General features: G+C 37.6%; 1 long non-coding RNA gene across 1 annotated transcript; it reads left to right on the plus strand.

Annotated features, from left to right (window-relative positions):
• The first annotated feature begins 6,988 nt into the window (after positions 1-6,988).
• Positions 6,989-17,030, plus strand: LOC112670909 (uncharacterized). The gene is made up of 4 exons (XR_003143294.2): positions 6,989-7,144; positions 12,957-13,149; positions 13,494-13,577; positions 16,484-17,030. It is a non-coding gene; the product is annotated as an uncharacterized LOC112670909 (long non-coding RNA).
• Positions 17,031-17,056: the final 26 nt, after the last annotated feature.

Consider the following 17,056-nt stretch of genomic DNA (forward strand, 5'->3'; position numbering starts at 1 on the left):
ATCACCTCCAAAGTTACCTTGCATTCAATTATGTCAGTTTTTCTTCCACTCTAGTCTCATGCAACCGCTGACTTCCTTTTCGTCACTATAGATTGGTTTGTGTTATCTAGAATTTTATATAAATGGAATCATTCATTATGTACGATTTTGACATATCTTTCACAACCATTTCTACTACGATATAGCTCCAAAAAGAACAGCGGTTTTTGTCTGTTTTCTCCTTCCATTAATGTATTACAGCAACTAGGTGATTACCTGGCACAAAAATTACAACTTCAATATGTATTATTGAATGACGGGTTGTGTGAATCATGACCAGTTCCCGTGTGAGACTGGATGAGATCTTGGACTCAGTAACACAGGGCTCTAGGAAGACATGGCCAACTACATGCTCTTAGCAAATGAAAGGAGACCTAGTTTTTTTTTTTTTTTTTTTTTTCTGTAAATTGATATTGGTTTGGTTTACATCTAACATACAATTGTTTGAAGTTATTAAATAGAAAATTGGAAGGATATGTTGACACCAGAACAATAAAGCTCCTCTCATATTCTCCAAGGTAAGAGTAGTTGTCTTAAATATTTATGAGGTACCCTCATACTGAGGAGGAAATGGAGATTTTTGGCTTCTCACTTTTTCCTTAAATACAAACATCTGCATGAACACCTACATGGAGAATGTTCTTTCTTTTGTAAGTCAAGAAAATAATATATCATTCTCTGAAAACAGCATGCTAGTTTGAAACTATACATATGCATTTTCTTTGTTCACAGTACTGTCTTTTTTCAAGATTTCAATTCTCATTTCTCAAAATTCAAATTATTTTTTCTTCATGAATGTTATTCTGATGGTCAAAAAAAGTTGATTTCTTCCATTCTCATAATTTGTACATGCTGATATTATTTTATTTAGATTATTTGTTTATATGTTCAACTCAACTACTATTGCTTGGTTTCTTTAGAGAGGAACTTGATCTTATTCATCTTTAGATCTCCAGCATCTAACATTACCTGACATATATTAAGTTTTCAAAAATGTTTTGGAGAGAATAGTGTGCTTAATCAGGATGGATGTTTTTCTTTTAGACGTTTTGTGGTTTTGAATCATAGTCCACAAATTTCAAGTGTGCTCTCCTTTGTCTTTAATAACATTGCGGAATAATATCATTCAACCCCAGTCATTCAGACGTCTAACTAATGACCATATAGCGGGGACAAACTGTCATTTATAATATATGGCTGGTTACCAACAAAACTCTCACCTCTAGGCCACATGGTGCCTCTGGTCCTGGCAGTTCTGTATCATCCTTTTTATTATTATTATTATTTTCTTAAGTAATCTGTACACCTAGTGTGGGGCTTGAACTCACACCCCAGAGATCAGGAGTCACATGCTCTACTAAAAGCCAGCCACACATCACTGAATCATTTTTACTGTGCTTATGACATGAAGTGTTCTTCAGCAAGGCCAGGAAACATGCAGCCATATTCATCTCAGCACCTGCCTCCTCTCTGTGCCACAAGGGAGCAATATGAGGATCCTAAGAGCTTTCTGCACCATACAATCAAGACGAAAGGACAGGGCTCTTTTTAGGGTTATTTCAGTCAATGGAGTGTGCAGCTCTTTTTTTTTTTTTTTTTTTAAAGATGTTATTTATTTATGTGGGAGAGAGCACATGAGCATGCATGATGGGGCAGAGGGGTAGAGGCAGAGGGAGAGGGAAACAGACTCCTACTGAGCGAGGAGCCGGACACCAGCTTGATCCCAGGACCTTAAGAACATAACCTGAGTCTAAGTTGGATACTTAACAAACTGAGCCACCCAGTCACTCCTGAGTATGCGACTCTTGACCCTCAGGGTTGTGAATTCTAGCTCCACACTGGATATAAAGGTTACTTAAAAATAAAATCTTAAAAAAAAAAAAGACTAAAGACATAAGCGGAAAACATGCCCATCTTCTTAATGCTGCTTTTAAAATATTCATTATTCTCCTCTTGGAATAACACATTTTTTTTTAATTTTTATTTATTTATGATAGTCACAGAGAGAGAGAGGCAGAGACATAGGCAGAGGGAGAAGCAGGCTCCATGCACCGAGAGCCCGATGTGGGATTCGATCCCGGGTCTCCAGGATCGCGCCCTGGGCCAAAGGCAGGCGCTAAACCGCTGCACCACCCAGGGATCCCGGAATAACACATTTTTTAAAAGATTTTATTTATTTATTCATGAGAGACATAGGCAAAGGGAGAAGCAGGCTCCATGCAGGGAGGCTGATGGGGGACTCGATTCTGGGAGTCCAGGATCACACCCTGGGCTGAAGGCAGACACTCAACCACTGAGCTACCCAGGCATCCCAGAATAATACATTTAAAAAAAAAATTGTTTATCTTTTATAATATAAGAATAACAGTAATTAAGATAGAATAATTCTTTATGCAATGAAAATTCATTACGGAGGGAAGACAGACAATTATTTCCTATAAATGTGATAAGTATTATCATCTGATAGAGAGTTAAAGTTATCTGCATTAGGTAACCAATCCACCCAGATGGGAGAGATCACAAAGAATATTTTGGAGGTGGCAATGTCTAATTTGAGATATAAAGGACACAAAGGAAATGAGTAAAAGTCAATTGTAATGTTACATCAAGTTTCAAGAAAAAAAAAGCAAGTAAAGTTGCCCGTGTAAGAATACAAAATGCACTAGGAAAGGACTGAGAACAGAGCCTAGATGTGAATGTTTGAAACTTAGCCTAGTAGCAATTGGAAGACAGTACAAAGTCTTAAGATGGCTTAAGGTTTGCACTTTAGAAATACCACTCCAGGGGATCCCCGGATGGCTCAGTGGTTTAGTGCCTGCCTTCAACCCAGAGTGTGGTCCTGGAGTCCCAGGATTGAGTCCCATGTCAGGCTCCCTGCATGGAGCCTGCTTCTCCCTCTGCCTATGTCTCTGCCTCTGTGTGTGTGGGTGTGTGTGTGTGTCTCATGAATAAGTAAATTTTAAAAATATTTTAAAAAGAAGAAAGAAAGAAAGAAGGAAGAAAGAAGAAAGAAAGAAAGAAAGAAAGAAAGAAAGAAAGAAAGAAAGAAAGAGAAGAAAGAAAGAGAGAAAGAAGAAAGAAAGAAGAAAGAAAGAAAGAAAGAAAGAAAGAAAGAAAGAAAGAAAGAAGAAAGAAAGAAAGAAAGAAAGAAAGAAAGAAAGAAAGAAAGAAAGAAAGAAAGAAACCACTCCATTTGAAGGCAACAGTTAGGAGGCTCTTAGTCATAAGATCATCAGTTATGATAACTAGAGTGGCTATTGTGAAAAGTAAAGAGATTTAAGGACAAAAAAGAAAATTAGAAAATAGGACAAAAAAGAAAATTAGAAATTAGGATCAGTAGTATCTGTCTATTGATTATGCAGAATGAGAATGAGGTTGAATAAATAGGAGAATACATGATAGTGGCCTAAGTCCTAGCATGGACGTTTGTTACTTTGGTTGAGAAGCCATATAGGAGAAGCAAGTTGATAAGCTTGGATTTGGATGAAGTTGCTGTGATGCAATTAGGAGGAGATACACAGTCGTAGTTAGTTATATGAGAGGCAGATCTAGTTGGTAGATATACATTTGGACATTACCAGGCATATAGAGTAAGGGAAACCAGTGGATGAAGTGCTTGAGATGCCTAGAGAGTATAGAAAGTGAGAATATTTGAAGACACAAGGTAGGAACAACATCTACGGTATGTCAAAGACGTGAAGCACACAGGTTCATGCAGGAGTGCAAGCTAGTGAAGAGTAAGGAAGATCTAGTGAGCGTAGCGGTGTGAGAGACAGACAGTGCTTTCAGAATGTGAGAGTGGTCAAAAATGTGTAGCCATATGGTCCTATAACCGAATCACGCCAACAAATCCATTCATGTTTTTCAAGAAAATGAAACTTCTATCAAGCATTGACCTAAGATTCTTTATCATCTCGGTATTTTCCAAACTGCTCAACACAATTCTGAGAAAAGAAATCGATTCTTATGTACACATATTTTTATTCAAGAGGATAGTCTAGTTTGCAAACAAACAAACAAGCACAGATTGATTTTCCCCCGCAAATGCTTAACTACAGGAAAAAAAAAAAAATCAAGCTGATCTCTAATATTTTGTAGCAGAATGAGAGGAGGCAGATTTATATTTATGTTCTCTACACTTTTCATTGCTTTCACCGATTCTTTTTTTTCTTTCCTTCTTTTCCCATTTTTCCCCCTCTCTGTGAGTTGAAATTCAATTTAAAGCAAAGTAAGGATGAATGAAGCATTGGACCCAGCGAATACACCACCAACATACTCAGGGTTTTCAGTGACCAATTTTTCACACTGTTGAAGGGAATGAAATATTAGTATTCATCTCACATTGGAAGTAAGCCGAAAAGGCACAGTTACACTTTTCAGTCTGCTTGTTTTTTATTTGAAGTGCAAACTCACAAACTGTAGTTACAGAGAGGAATACAAAATGCACAGAACAGAAACTGGATTGTTTCTTATGTTAAATGCAAGATCTGTGCATTAAGCTTCTACCTAAAAGATTTTACTTGGATTTCAGAATGCCATCCATTTTAATTGGTTGATTGATATTCATAAAAGGTATTGGTGTCCTAAATAGATACTTATATGGTGGGAAGAGGGGCAAGGGAGTGTTTCTGCCTCGGTTCATACATCAATCTTTGGTACAAAAACAAGCTAAACATAACATTAGCCTTAGCTTCTGAGCCCTGGAAGAGCTTAGCTGAAATAAATTAGGAAAGAAAACCTAAAGGAAACATTTCGGACTGTACTCTGCAACCCCAAATATCTATCTTCTACCCAATTCTTCTATAAACAAGTGGGAAAGCATGTTCTAGCCCAATTATTATGCAGCTGATCAACTAATGTGATAACAAATACTAATGGAAAAAAACAAAGCAAAACACCTCTCTCCTCAGTTTTATCTACACATACAAACTGAGCAAAATAAAGTGGCGTTTCTTTCCTTTGCCCATCGTATGCCCCATTACATTAAAAAAAGCAAAAACAAAACCAGACTTTGAATATGTCCACTTGAAATGTGCTTTCTGCTTTTTAAAAAGGATTTTAAATAATCTTTTCAAAAAAGCATAAACATTTCATGATCAAAAGGACACTTTGCCAAAGTGTGCAGTTTGAAATAGTGTCTTTTTAATCAAAAGCCTGAAAGAAACCCATCAATTCTCTGATTGTGCAATTGAGTGACTCAATTCAAATTTAAATTGTACACAAGGAATCAAACAAATACCGATTTTCTATAATATATGTATGGCATTGGGCCAGGTAGTGGGGAGGTATTAAATAAGACAAAGAATTAGTCCTGCCCTCAGGAGGCTTATAGTCTAATAGGAGAGAGAGATTTTAAAATACAACTGACTTGAAAAGCACAGAAAGTGAAACAGAAGGCATAAACGCTGCACTGATCAACAGAGCCTCTGCCTTCATTTCAGACGGACAATGCTCACATTTCTTGTTTGTAGGATCTGACAGGACTAATACACAAAGATCCTTTGCTTTATTTCCAATATAAGAACCAAAAGCAAATGGTGGATATAAAAGTTTCAGTGTTATTTCTGAAGATGTTGACACTGGAAGGATAATTTGATGTAAGAGCCAAATGGATCCAATAGCCCCTACCCTTAAATCTCATCAAGATCCAAGGGATGGCTCACTTCAGGAATAGCTTGGCTCTGCAGAGCAAGCACTGCAGCCCAGATCATTGCCTCACTCTGCATGAAGATGATGAAGGAGGGAAAGACAGATAATCACCCGTCTTTAGTACACTCAACTAGCAAACATTCTTTACCAACTGAGTCATTTTTTTCCCCAGTAAATGGTTAAAAAAGAAACAGCAGGACACACAATAGAATTAATGGGGAAAAGTCCACTTTGAGAAAACAGGAGGAGGTGCTAAGCATTGTCCTGAAAATCTCTCCTAAAAATTGAAATTTAGGGGTGCCTACCTGGCTCAGTTGGTGGAGCATGTGGCTCTTGATCTCGAGGTCATGAGTTCAAGACCCACATTGGATACAGAGATTACTTAAAAAAATGAAATTCAAAAAAATGGAAATTTAACAGTAAGCCCATACTCTTCCTTCATGGAATTACTCACATAAAACTGACCACTATTCCCTTATGGAAACTCCTTGGACCATTTGTAGTCAGACTTTACCCCCCCAAAAGTTCTAATCTACCTTATATTTAATGCTCCATTTTGCCCTCATCAGAAATTATGCAATGAAAATAAATAAAAATAGCAAGATACTTCATAAAATTCAAAGCAGATACTTGAAATATGAATGTAAGTTGTATCCCATTGTGGTATATTGTGGGAAAAATGAAAAATCTAATATTAAATTTTCAAAGAAATTGAAGTCCAGAGTTAAAGTCTAAAATTCCCCTGTGAATTAAAATATGAAGACATTCACTCTATGACTTCTGTTCCAATGAGCGTATTCTTGACGATAGTTTAGTTTATTGTTGGCAGAGAGCAGCACTAACAAAAAAAACTATTTACTCTTCCAGGAGAAAATTTATGCACCGAAGAAGGTCAAAATACTAAGTGGCTCAGGCTACTTACTCTTAGTCCCGCCTTTCATTTCACTCAAAAGCTGAATCATTTAAGCAGAGCAATGCTTTCGCTGAGGAAGTCTCCACTTGAACTCCCTTTGGAGCTTTCTGTTCATGGTTGCAGTGAGGAATCAGTGACTATTCCCCAAATGGAATTTCCACAATCTCAGGGTAGAGTCCAGACTCTTAGACTCAAGGCCCATGACTCTTAGATCACAACACTATTGATAGCCCACGTCCAACCTGAGAGGCATTATGCTCCCCTCCTGAAATTCATGTGGGGAAACCCTCGCCCTCAGTGGCACTGTTCTTGGAGACAGGGCATTAACAAGGTAATTGGGATTATATGAGGTCATAAAGGTGAGGCCCTAATCCAGTGTGACTGGTGTCCTTGGAAGAAGAAAGACACCAGGATGTGTGCACAGAGAACAAGCTTTGTGAGAACATGGCGAGAAGGCGGCCAACTGCGAGACAAGGAGAGAGAGGCTCCAGGAGAAACCAAACCTACCGACATCTTGGTTGTGGGCTTCCAGATTCCAAAACTGTGAGAAAATAAATTTCTTTTTTTTTTAAAAGCCATCCAGTCTGTGGTATATTGTTATGGCAGACTTAGAAAACCAATAAAATAAATACTTGGCTGTTGCATAGAAAATTATTACCCTGCATGAAATATCAGAATCAGTAAGTCCTTCCAGACACCAGATGCGTGGAGGGCAAGTTTTCAAGGACCTGGATCAAATGTAAAGTCTTGTGATTTTTTAAAATTATTATTATTAATCTTTAATTGATGTAAAACCTATTATGTGTGAAAGGCATTTATCTTAAATATTTAGGTTGAAGACTGGCAGACCTATGTACCCATGGAAGCAGTACCTATATCTTCAAGCTTTAGAGTATATTCGTGAACAGAGAAAAACACTTTCTTACTCTCTTGAAGTCACTTCTTTACACCCTCTAGATAACAACAACTGATTTTTCTTATCAACAAAGATTCCTGTTCTCGAACCCCATAGAAATGAAAGCATACAGGATGTTACTTCTCATATCTGAAATTTTTGGCTCAACATTATATTTCATGATTCATTCTGATTGCGTAGCAGCAGTTTATTCTTTATCATCACACACTAATATTCCCACAGTAGAATGTGCCAAATTGCTTACCTGTTCTTCTGTGGCGTCCTTCCGTGCTTTTTCCGGTTGTCCTGAGGTAAATTCATTTGATCACCATTCTTCTCCTTTTAATTTCTGTGATTTTTTTTAAAGGAATTTTGTGTGCGTGCTTATGAACGATACTGGTTTGTCGTATTGGTTTTCTTGTAATGTCCTTTATAGGTTTTGATATTGAGGTATAGTGGTCTCTTAAGGTAGTCTAAAATTATATATTTTCTATAGATTTCATGAAAAATATGTAAGATTGATACGGGAGAGCTTGGTTCCTGTCTCATGGAATCAAACAATGAATCTCGCAGGACAAAGAACGAGTAAAGCAATAGAAGTTTATTAAGCAAAGGTATAGAGAAAGCTCTCAGAAGTGAGAGGGTTGCCACTGAGGGCTTGTAGGGTTGGTCTTTTATTGAGAACTGACCAGGGACCTTGTGGCCTTGAGATTCTTGTGCTGCCTTGGTTTGAGTAAGGACTGGTGATAACATCATCAGTGGCTTACTCCTTCTTTGGGGTCTGGTTATTCTTTGTAGGTCACAGATGACTGTCCTAAAAAAAGACACCCTCCCCACCCACACCCAGGGCAGGTGGTCTGGCTTGTTCCCTTATCTCTGGTTTCCTAACACCTCACCATTTTGGGATTTCTGTGAACCTGATGACACAGCCCCCTATCTAGCTCTCTCTACCTTAGCCCTGCCTGTCCCTTACTCAAGATTGTATAAGATTGGTATTAGTGCTTCTGGTGAAACCGTCTGGGTTCATTTATTTACGGGGAGTTTAAGTATGACAAACCTAATTTCTGAATAGATATAGGGGTGTTCAGATCTATTTCTTCTTGTATCAATTTTGGTAAGTTGTTTTACAAAGCATTTTTCCATTTCTTCCAATTTATCAAAGATATTGGCATCACCAGGGGTGCCTGACTGCTCAGTCGGTGGGGCATGTGACTCTTGATTTTGGAGTTGTGAGTTCAAACCCCACATTAGGTGTAGAGATTACTTAAAAATAAAGTTAATGAATTGATTACTTTTAAAAAGATATTGGCATCATATTGTCATTGTATCACCTCATTATCCTTTTTAAAAAAAAATTATTTATTTATTTATTTATTTATTTATTTATTTATTTATTTATTTGAGAGAGAGAGAGTACAAGTAGGGGAAGGGGCAGAAGGAGAGGGTAAGGGAGAAACAGACTTCCTGCCGAGCAGGGAACCCAATGCAGGACTCCATCCCAGGACCCTGGAATCATGACCTGAGGCAAAGGCAGATAGCCAACTGAGCCACCCAGGTGCCCTTCAACTAATTATTCTTTATTATCTGTAATTTTCTTTCTTCTTTTCCCAGTTATTGGGAAAATAAGCCAAGTTATTGTTTTCCCAACAATTATCCTAAAAATTTATACAGTTTACTAATCTGCTCAAAGAGCCCTTGAATAGAAAGATTGGACTTGGAATCATTATGGGATAATAAGTGTATGGGCCACTGGTAGCCCAAGAAAGAGCTATTGTCTTGAGAAACTGCATTCTTTCTGAAAGAAGGAAAAATTGCATATGCTGTGGATGACTTAGGCCTATTGACAAAGCAAATTTTTTTCTACAGTATGCTTCTAGGTCAGAAAATGGACAGGAATTTTGTCCACTTAATTATAATATATTTAATTTTTTATTGAAATATTCATAATATTCATTATATTAATTTCCAGTGCACAACATAATGGCTTTATAAATATATATTACAAAATGATCACCATGATAATTCCAGTGATCTGTCACCAGACATAGTTACAGAATTTTTTTTCTTGTGATGAGAACTTTGCAGATTTACTGTAAACAACTTTCAAATATGCAATACTATATTATTCACTGCAGTGTCTACACCCTATATTGAATCCCCATGACTTATTTATCTTATGACTGGAAGTTTGTACCTGTTGACTCTCTTCCCCCATTTTGTTCATCCCCCAGTCCCCACCTCTGGCAACCACCAATCTGTTCTCTGTATCTATGAGCTTGTGTATTCGTTTGGTTGGTTGGTAGGTTTTTATTTCGTTTTGTATTTCACATATAAGTGAGACCGCATGGCATTTGTCTTTCCTTGACTTGTTTCCCTTAGCATAATGCCCTTAACATCTACCCTTACAGCTGCAAATGGCAAAATATCGTTCCCTTTTATAGCTGAATAATATTCCAATAGCAGCTGCTGTAAGTAATGCTGCAGTGAGCATGGGGGTGCATGTATCTTTTTGAGTTAGCATTTTCACTTTCTTTGGATCAATACTCAGAAGTAGAATTGATAGATCAAATAGTAGTTCTATTTATAATGTTAAAGGGAACCTTTATAATGTTTTCCCTAGGGGCTGCACCAATTTACATTCCCAACAGTACATGAGACATTCTTTCCTCCACATCCCCAATCCTTGCCATTGGTTGTTATTTATTAGTTAGTTTGTTTATTATTTATTTATTTATTTATTTGGAGAAAGAGAGAAAGAGAGCGCATGCACATGCACTCATGTGTGAGCATGAGAAGGGGCAGAGGGAGAAATAGAGAATTTTAAACAGCTTCAATGCCTAGTGTGGAGCCCAGCATGAGGCTGGATCTCAGAACACTGAGGTCATGACTGGAGCTGAAATCAAGAGTTGGACACAATCAACTGATTGTGAAGGCCCCCTAACCAATGGTTGTTATTTCTTATATTTTTGCCAATACCACTGTATTATTATTTTTTTTCTGTCTAGTGGTTACATTCTGTAAGTACTATATATCTTTACTGCTCTATAACATATAAATATATCTGTTGTTTTTAAGATTTCACTTATATATGCAGCAAATCCTCTAAAACCCTACTGGATCTCATGGTCCTTCAAGGTCCGTCCCACAGTAAACAGCTTTTACTGCGTGTGTGTTTTTTTTTTATTTTTTGTAAACTTTTAAAATATGAAGTGGGGGCACCTACCCAGCGTAGTCGGTACAGCATGCAACTCTTGATCTCAGGGTCATGAGTTCAAGCCCCACATTGAGCATGGAACCTACTTCAAAATATATGTAATAAAATAAATAAAATAAATAAAATAAAATAAAATAAAATAAAATAAAATAAAATAAAATAAAATAAAAAAATAGAATAAAAAGTAGATTACATTAGCCCCAGTGGCATTCTCAGTTTTTTTATATTGGTTCACTAATTATAGCATAAGGTTAAAAACACTTAGCTATGTGGAAATGGGCTCATGTCTTCACAAAGCTATTTCTTCTTTTGAGGTAGATACAATACAGATTGTTTTTTTTCTTCTTCTTCTTAATGGAAGTGTAGTTGACACACCATTTTATTGCATTATATTCAGGTGCACAACTTAGTAATACAATGTCTATACCTTATGCTGTGCTCACCATAGCATAGCTACTGTTTGTCACCATCCAATGTTATTACAGTACCATTGATTTATTTCCTATGCCATACCGTTCATCCCCATGATTTATTCATTCCATAACTGGATGCCTGTACCTTCCACTTCTTTTCACCCATTTTGCTTATCCCCGACCTCCCTCCCCTCTGGCAACTACCAATTTGTTCTCTGTATTTATAAGTCAGATTCTGCTTTTGTTTGTTCAGTTGCTTTGTTTTTTAGATTCCACATATAAGTGAAATCATATGGTATTTGTCTTTCCCTGTCTGATTTATTTCACTTAGCATAATACCCTCTGGGGTCCATCCCTGTTGTTGCAAATGGCAAGATCTCATTCTTATTTAATAAAAATACTACAGAGGAAGGTGGCGTGACTTGGGCACAGATTTCTCTTAAACATTGAATATTTCACATTCTGATTTTGTTGAAATCATGTAAGTTTTATTTTTCCAGGAAAGGGGCACATAAAGCTTGGTAACTTAACAGTCACACTATTTTAATTTTTTTTTATGTTTTATTTGTTTCCTATGAGGAAGAAAATATTATTGATTATAAAATAGATATTAGGAGACTTTAGGCCTTAAAAAGTAGGACTAAGAGTCTTATGGAGCAAATATATATAACAAAAAGACATGGAACCCCAAATGCTCAAACCACATTTTGAGTATTGCAGATAACAGACTCCTATTGTTGCAAAGTGACTATATTGGGTTTTTATCAAGTACAACTACTAGGTCATAGCTGTCAGATGAATAGTCTCTAATTGTTGGCAATGATGGGCCACCACTCAAAGGTCTAGCTACCAGATTAAAACAAAAGAGCATGTTTCATCAGATTGAATTCTAACCTGTATCTAAATATTGATTATCAAGCAAGCATAAAAACAATTATTTAAAGTGTTCTATAATCTGGACAAAGTGCTATCTGCCTGTTTGTTTTGTTTTGTTTTGTTTTGTTTTGTTTACTTTTCAGACCACATTTTCCCATGAATTATTTATTTGATGTAAGCCAGTCCATATGCTGGAGGCAGGTTTAGGTAACCCAGGTAACGTCATGGACTTCAGTCAACCAGAATCATAATCTTCCGATTCAAAATGACCCAGAAACTTTAAGAAACAAGTGTATTGTGTTATAACTAAGATTATATACTACATACTTTTTGAGATTTTTATAACCTTTTTTTTTCATGGTAAAGACTATTTTAAAGGTACATTAGAAAATCCACACCCTTGAATTACACTTAGGTAAAGCATACACATACAAACAAACAAATCTTGTAATTTCCATTATTCTAATCAAAAAATTGCTAATGCTGATCAGATATAAAGAGAAATGAAGCACTTTTGGAAACCACTTATGCAGTCTGAGCTTTCTAATTAGAATGTTAGCTATGTACCTCTCAGGTACAAATTTCTGGTAAAGGAAACTGAGTAATCTTAAACAAGATATGCAATTTAAATTAACTAATGAGTACATAATACCACATGCCAACACTGAAGTAATTTAAAATGCATTGCATATCTCAAAAAATCTACCACTCAGGACTACAATTTTTCAGTCCATATAGACTTATTGAAAAAATAACTCTTGTCGCATAACTTATGAAAGAATGATGCTGGAAAGACAATCATTTCAAGTACCATATTTGGAATATATCATGAGTGAAATGCATGGACCTTTACAACTTTCTAATATTCCAAAGAGATCACAGAAACCTAAACCGTACTTTAGGCAATATGTTGAATCTTAAAATTCTTGCAGCTTCCACCTATTTTTTTTTTCCCAGAGATTGCACCATTTAACTTGAAATGCATTGAAAGCAGTAACTCATGAATGGAGGAAACTTGACAAGAATGACTAAATTATCCTTATTATTCAATTCGAGGACAGAAAGAAGCAATTGGAAATTTTATAACTATCAAAATTGACATGAGGAAATACCCACAAGCCATGATTAGCCTGAGACTGGTCTGGATTAGGTAAGGACAACCAATCTATTTTGAATGCTCTATTACTCAGCATAAAGGACACAGAAATGTACCCAATCTAGGAGGTTTTATACAAGCCTTCATTCATATGAAGAATTTAATGTTAGATTTTTTTAATCCCCCCCAATCTTACTAAACAGGGAAAATAGACCAATAAAAATCTTCTTAGTGAAATTCATTTAATTTGGCACAAGTTTGCTTGAAGGAAAAAATATAGCAAATACTATCGATTTAAACTTCTTATCCACTTAATTTGCCTTATTAAGATGTAACTTAAATTATTCATGGACTAGTTAAACATTAATAAGGATTTTCTTCTTTTTCCTTTCTTCCAGAAAGAAAAGTGATGATACAGGATGCAATAACAAACTGTTAATGAGTTTCCAGAGTGACAAACTAAATGCTGACTAAATACACAGGTTAATATAAACATCCATACATTTCATAGGTTATAAAAAAGCACAGTAGAATGCTAATAAAGAGCTATAAAAGGTCTTCAGATACTTTTTTTTTTTTTTTTTTAAGAGAGGGAGAGAGTGGGAGGAGGGGCAGAGGAAGAGAGAAAATCTTAAGCACATTCCATACTCATCGCAGAGCCTGATGCGGGGCTCAATCTCACGACCTGAGCTGAAATCGAGAATTGGTTGCTTAACTGAGTGAGCCACCCAGGCGCCCTCAGATACATTTTTCGACACATATTATCTCTGACTTTTACCCCAAAGTGGGCTTTGAAATTGTAATGAGTGAGGGACAGGCGGCGCTAGGTAGGGATGAGTCTGGGACAAAGGGAGCTAGGCAGGGCTAGGTAGGGGGCCACGGAAGTGCTCACAAAAGTCCCCAAAATGCTGAGGTATAAGGAAACCAGAGATAAGGGAACAAGCCAGACCACCTGCCCTAAGGTAACCAACAAAATCATGACTCTAAAAAGGAAGTAAGCCATTAAAGATGTTCTCACCAGTCCTTACTCAATGGTGATGTCAATGGAGATGTTAAAAGGATTTAGGTTCCCTGATTGGCTTCCAATAAAAGACCAACCCTACAAGCCCTCAGTGGCAACCCTGTGGGGACTCCTCTCACTCCTGAGAGCTACATCTGTATCTCTGCTTAATAAGCTTCTTTTGCTTTACCCACTCTCCTTTGTCCGCAAGATTCATTCTTTGACTCCATGAGACAAGAACCAAGCTCCCCCGTATCAAGTTTCCATTTTTCTTTGTGTGTTTTTTTATTATTATTATTTTAAACGGTCCAATATCTGCCTTAGTTCCTTTAATGATCTTTAATTGAAAATAAGTTCCTTAAGAATCAATTAGGGGAGGGGCTCCTGGCTGGTTCAGTCAGCAGACCTTGGGACTCTTGCTCTTGGTGTTGTAAGTTTGTGAGTGTGAGCCCCATGTTGGGAGTAGAGTTTACTTTAAAAAAAATTTTTTTAAAGGAAAATCAAGTAGGGGATGAGCCATGAATACCTCAGGAGACAGCAGATTCATAACTCATAATATACCACTTGAGTTGACTAAATCCACAACTTCAAACCTGCCACTTTGTGTGAGTGATACTGGAGAGTGTGGTGCTTGTCTCCCAGAGTCGAAGAACGAATCCCGCGGACACAGGAGAGTGAGCCAAGGGATAGAAGTTTACTAAGCAAAGTTACAGAGAAAGCTCTCAGGAGTGAGTCGTGTCCCCCCAGGGCTGCCACCAAGGGCTTGCAGGGTTGGTCTCCTACTGGAAGCCAGCCAGGGAACCCAAATCCTTCTCACATCTCCATTGACATCACCGTTGAGCAAGGACTGGTGAGAACATCTTAGTGGCTTATCCTTCTTTGGGGTCTGGTTATTCTCTGTTGGTCCCAGAGGACTGTCCTAAAAAGACACCCTCTCTGCCCACACCCAGGGCAGCTGGTCTGGCTGTTCCCTTCTCTCTGGTCTCCTTACACATCGACATTTTGGGGACTTTTGTGAGCCTGCTTCCGTGGCCCCCTACGTATCTCTCCCTCCCTAGCCCTGTTTGTTCCTAACTCATGAGGACACGAAATGCTTGAGGGGTCTTTATGTCCTGTACTAAGCCATTAATCAATGACTTAGAAATGATCCAGCACAAAAGTGTCATTTGGATCTATTTATCATAAAACACGAATATAAAAATTAGAGGCAGTCTAGCTCTTCAGTGAAGACAGATCCATCCCAGCCTCGCATACTGTTATCAATTATAGTAAGTGCAATCTAGAATGCTAAATCCATATGTCCTACGTGAAGGCTAAGGTAAAATAACGAATTTTCAGAAAACTTTAACGAAAATAATGTGGGAGAGGAAGACCTTACTCTGTCCCACGGCCCTTCTACCTGGATTTAGTATCAAAATAATGTGAGAACAATAGCCAAACTGTGGGAGGAGCCTCAGTGTCTATCAACAGATGAATGGATAAAGAAGATGTGGTCTCTGTACACAATGGAATATTCCTCAGCCATTAGAAACGACAAATACCCACCATTTGCTTCAACGTGGATGGAACTGGAGGGTATGATGCTGAGTGAAGTAAGTCAATCAGAGAAGGACAAACATCATATGGTCTCATTCATATGGGGAATATAAAAAATAGTGATAGGGAATAAGAGGGAAAGGAAAAAAATGAGTGGGAAATATCAGAAAGGGAGACAGATCATGAGAGACTCCTAACTCTGGAAAACGAACTAGGGGTGGTGGAAGGGGAGGAGGGCGGGGGGTGGGGGTGACTGGGTGACGGGCACTGAGGGGGGCACTTGACGGGATGAGCACTGGGTGTCACTCTGTATGTTGGCAAATTGAACACCAATAAAAAATAAATTTATTATAAAAAAACTCTAAAATTGAATGACAAAGAAAATTTAAAAAAAAATGTAAGGGTCAGATGTAATGACAATAATAATAATAATAATAATAATAATAATAATAATAAATATAGTTCCATGGGAAAGAAACAAAATAATGTGAGAGATTGATAGGAGAGAATATAAATTAAAACACATACCGGGAATCCGCATAGACAGGGAATTCCAAAGACAATTTGGCGACAGGAAGCGTAGAAGAGCTAAGGAAAAGGGTAGGGCCTCAGGACACACAAGGGAGGAAACTCATTAGCAAGGAGGTGAAAGGAGATGTTTGGAAAAACGAGATTGTTCTGTTGTGCAAATGAGTTCCTTTGGTTGGGGGGGGGGCTCCCCTAGCACTTCTCTCCCTGTTGTAGGCTCTCCTTTCCAATGTAAATTGAGGCAGTTCTGAGGGAGGCTGAGAGCCTTTCCCACACGTGCTGGGGTTTTATTACTTTTAACTCCAAATCTTTCATGCCAAACAGGTACACTCCGGGATGTCCTATCCTGTGGTCCTTCAATCACTGTATGAAGTAACCGTATTCAAATGGTGTGGAAAAGAGGCAGCTTCGCTCCTGTCCCTCTGGCACATTCTTCAGAAATTCAGAAAATATCTACTGCCTTCGGACCATTGAAAATCTGCACCGTATTTTCATAATTTTGAAGGATTTCTCATTTTTATTTGATACTTTTCCTTTCCTACTTTTATCCCATCTTAAAATTAGCCTTTGAAACTTTTTGAGCACGAACAGTAATAGCACAGGGAAATCAGGCCATCGAGGGCTCTGCCTCTCATTTTTATGTAACTGAAGCAAATTCCAGGTAGCCCAGGAGCCGATGGAAAGTAATCAAGCTTCAGTCTCCATCTCTCTGAGGCTCAAAGCAAATGTTAAGAAAGCAGATCAAAACTAAACACAAGCAAACAACAAACACTTAGGGGATCTGCGTGGGGGCGTTGAGGGTCAGCTGTTATGGCCCTAAATTTCAAGTGAAATTGGATAAATGAGTGTGATAAAGGAAAAAATGTCTTCTACGAATTGTCATATGTAAACAATCTG

This window comes from Canis lupus, chromosome 14 (assembly GCF_003254725.2).
Source record: "Canis lupus dingo isolate Sandy chromosome 14, ASM325472v2, whole genome shotgun sequence".
Classification (NCBI taxonomy): domain Eukaryota; kingdom Metazoa; phylum Chordata; class Mammalia; order Carnivora; family Canidae; genus Canis; species Canis lupus.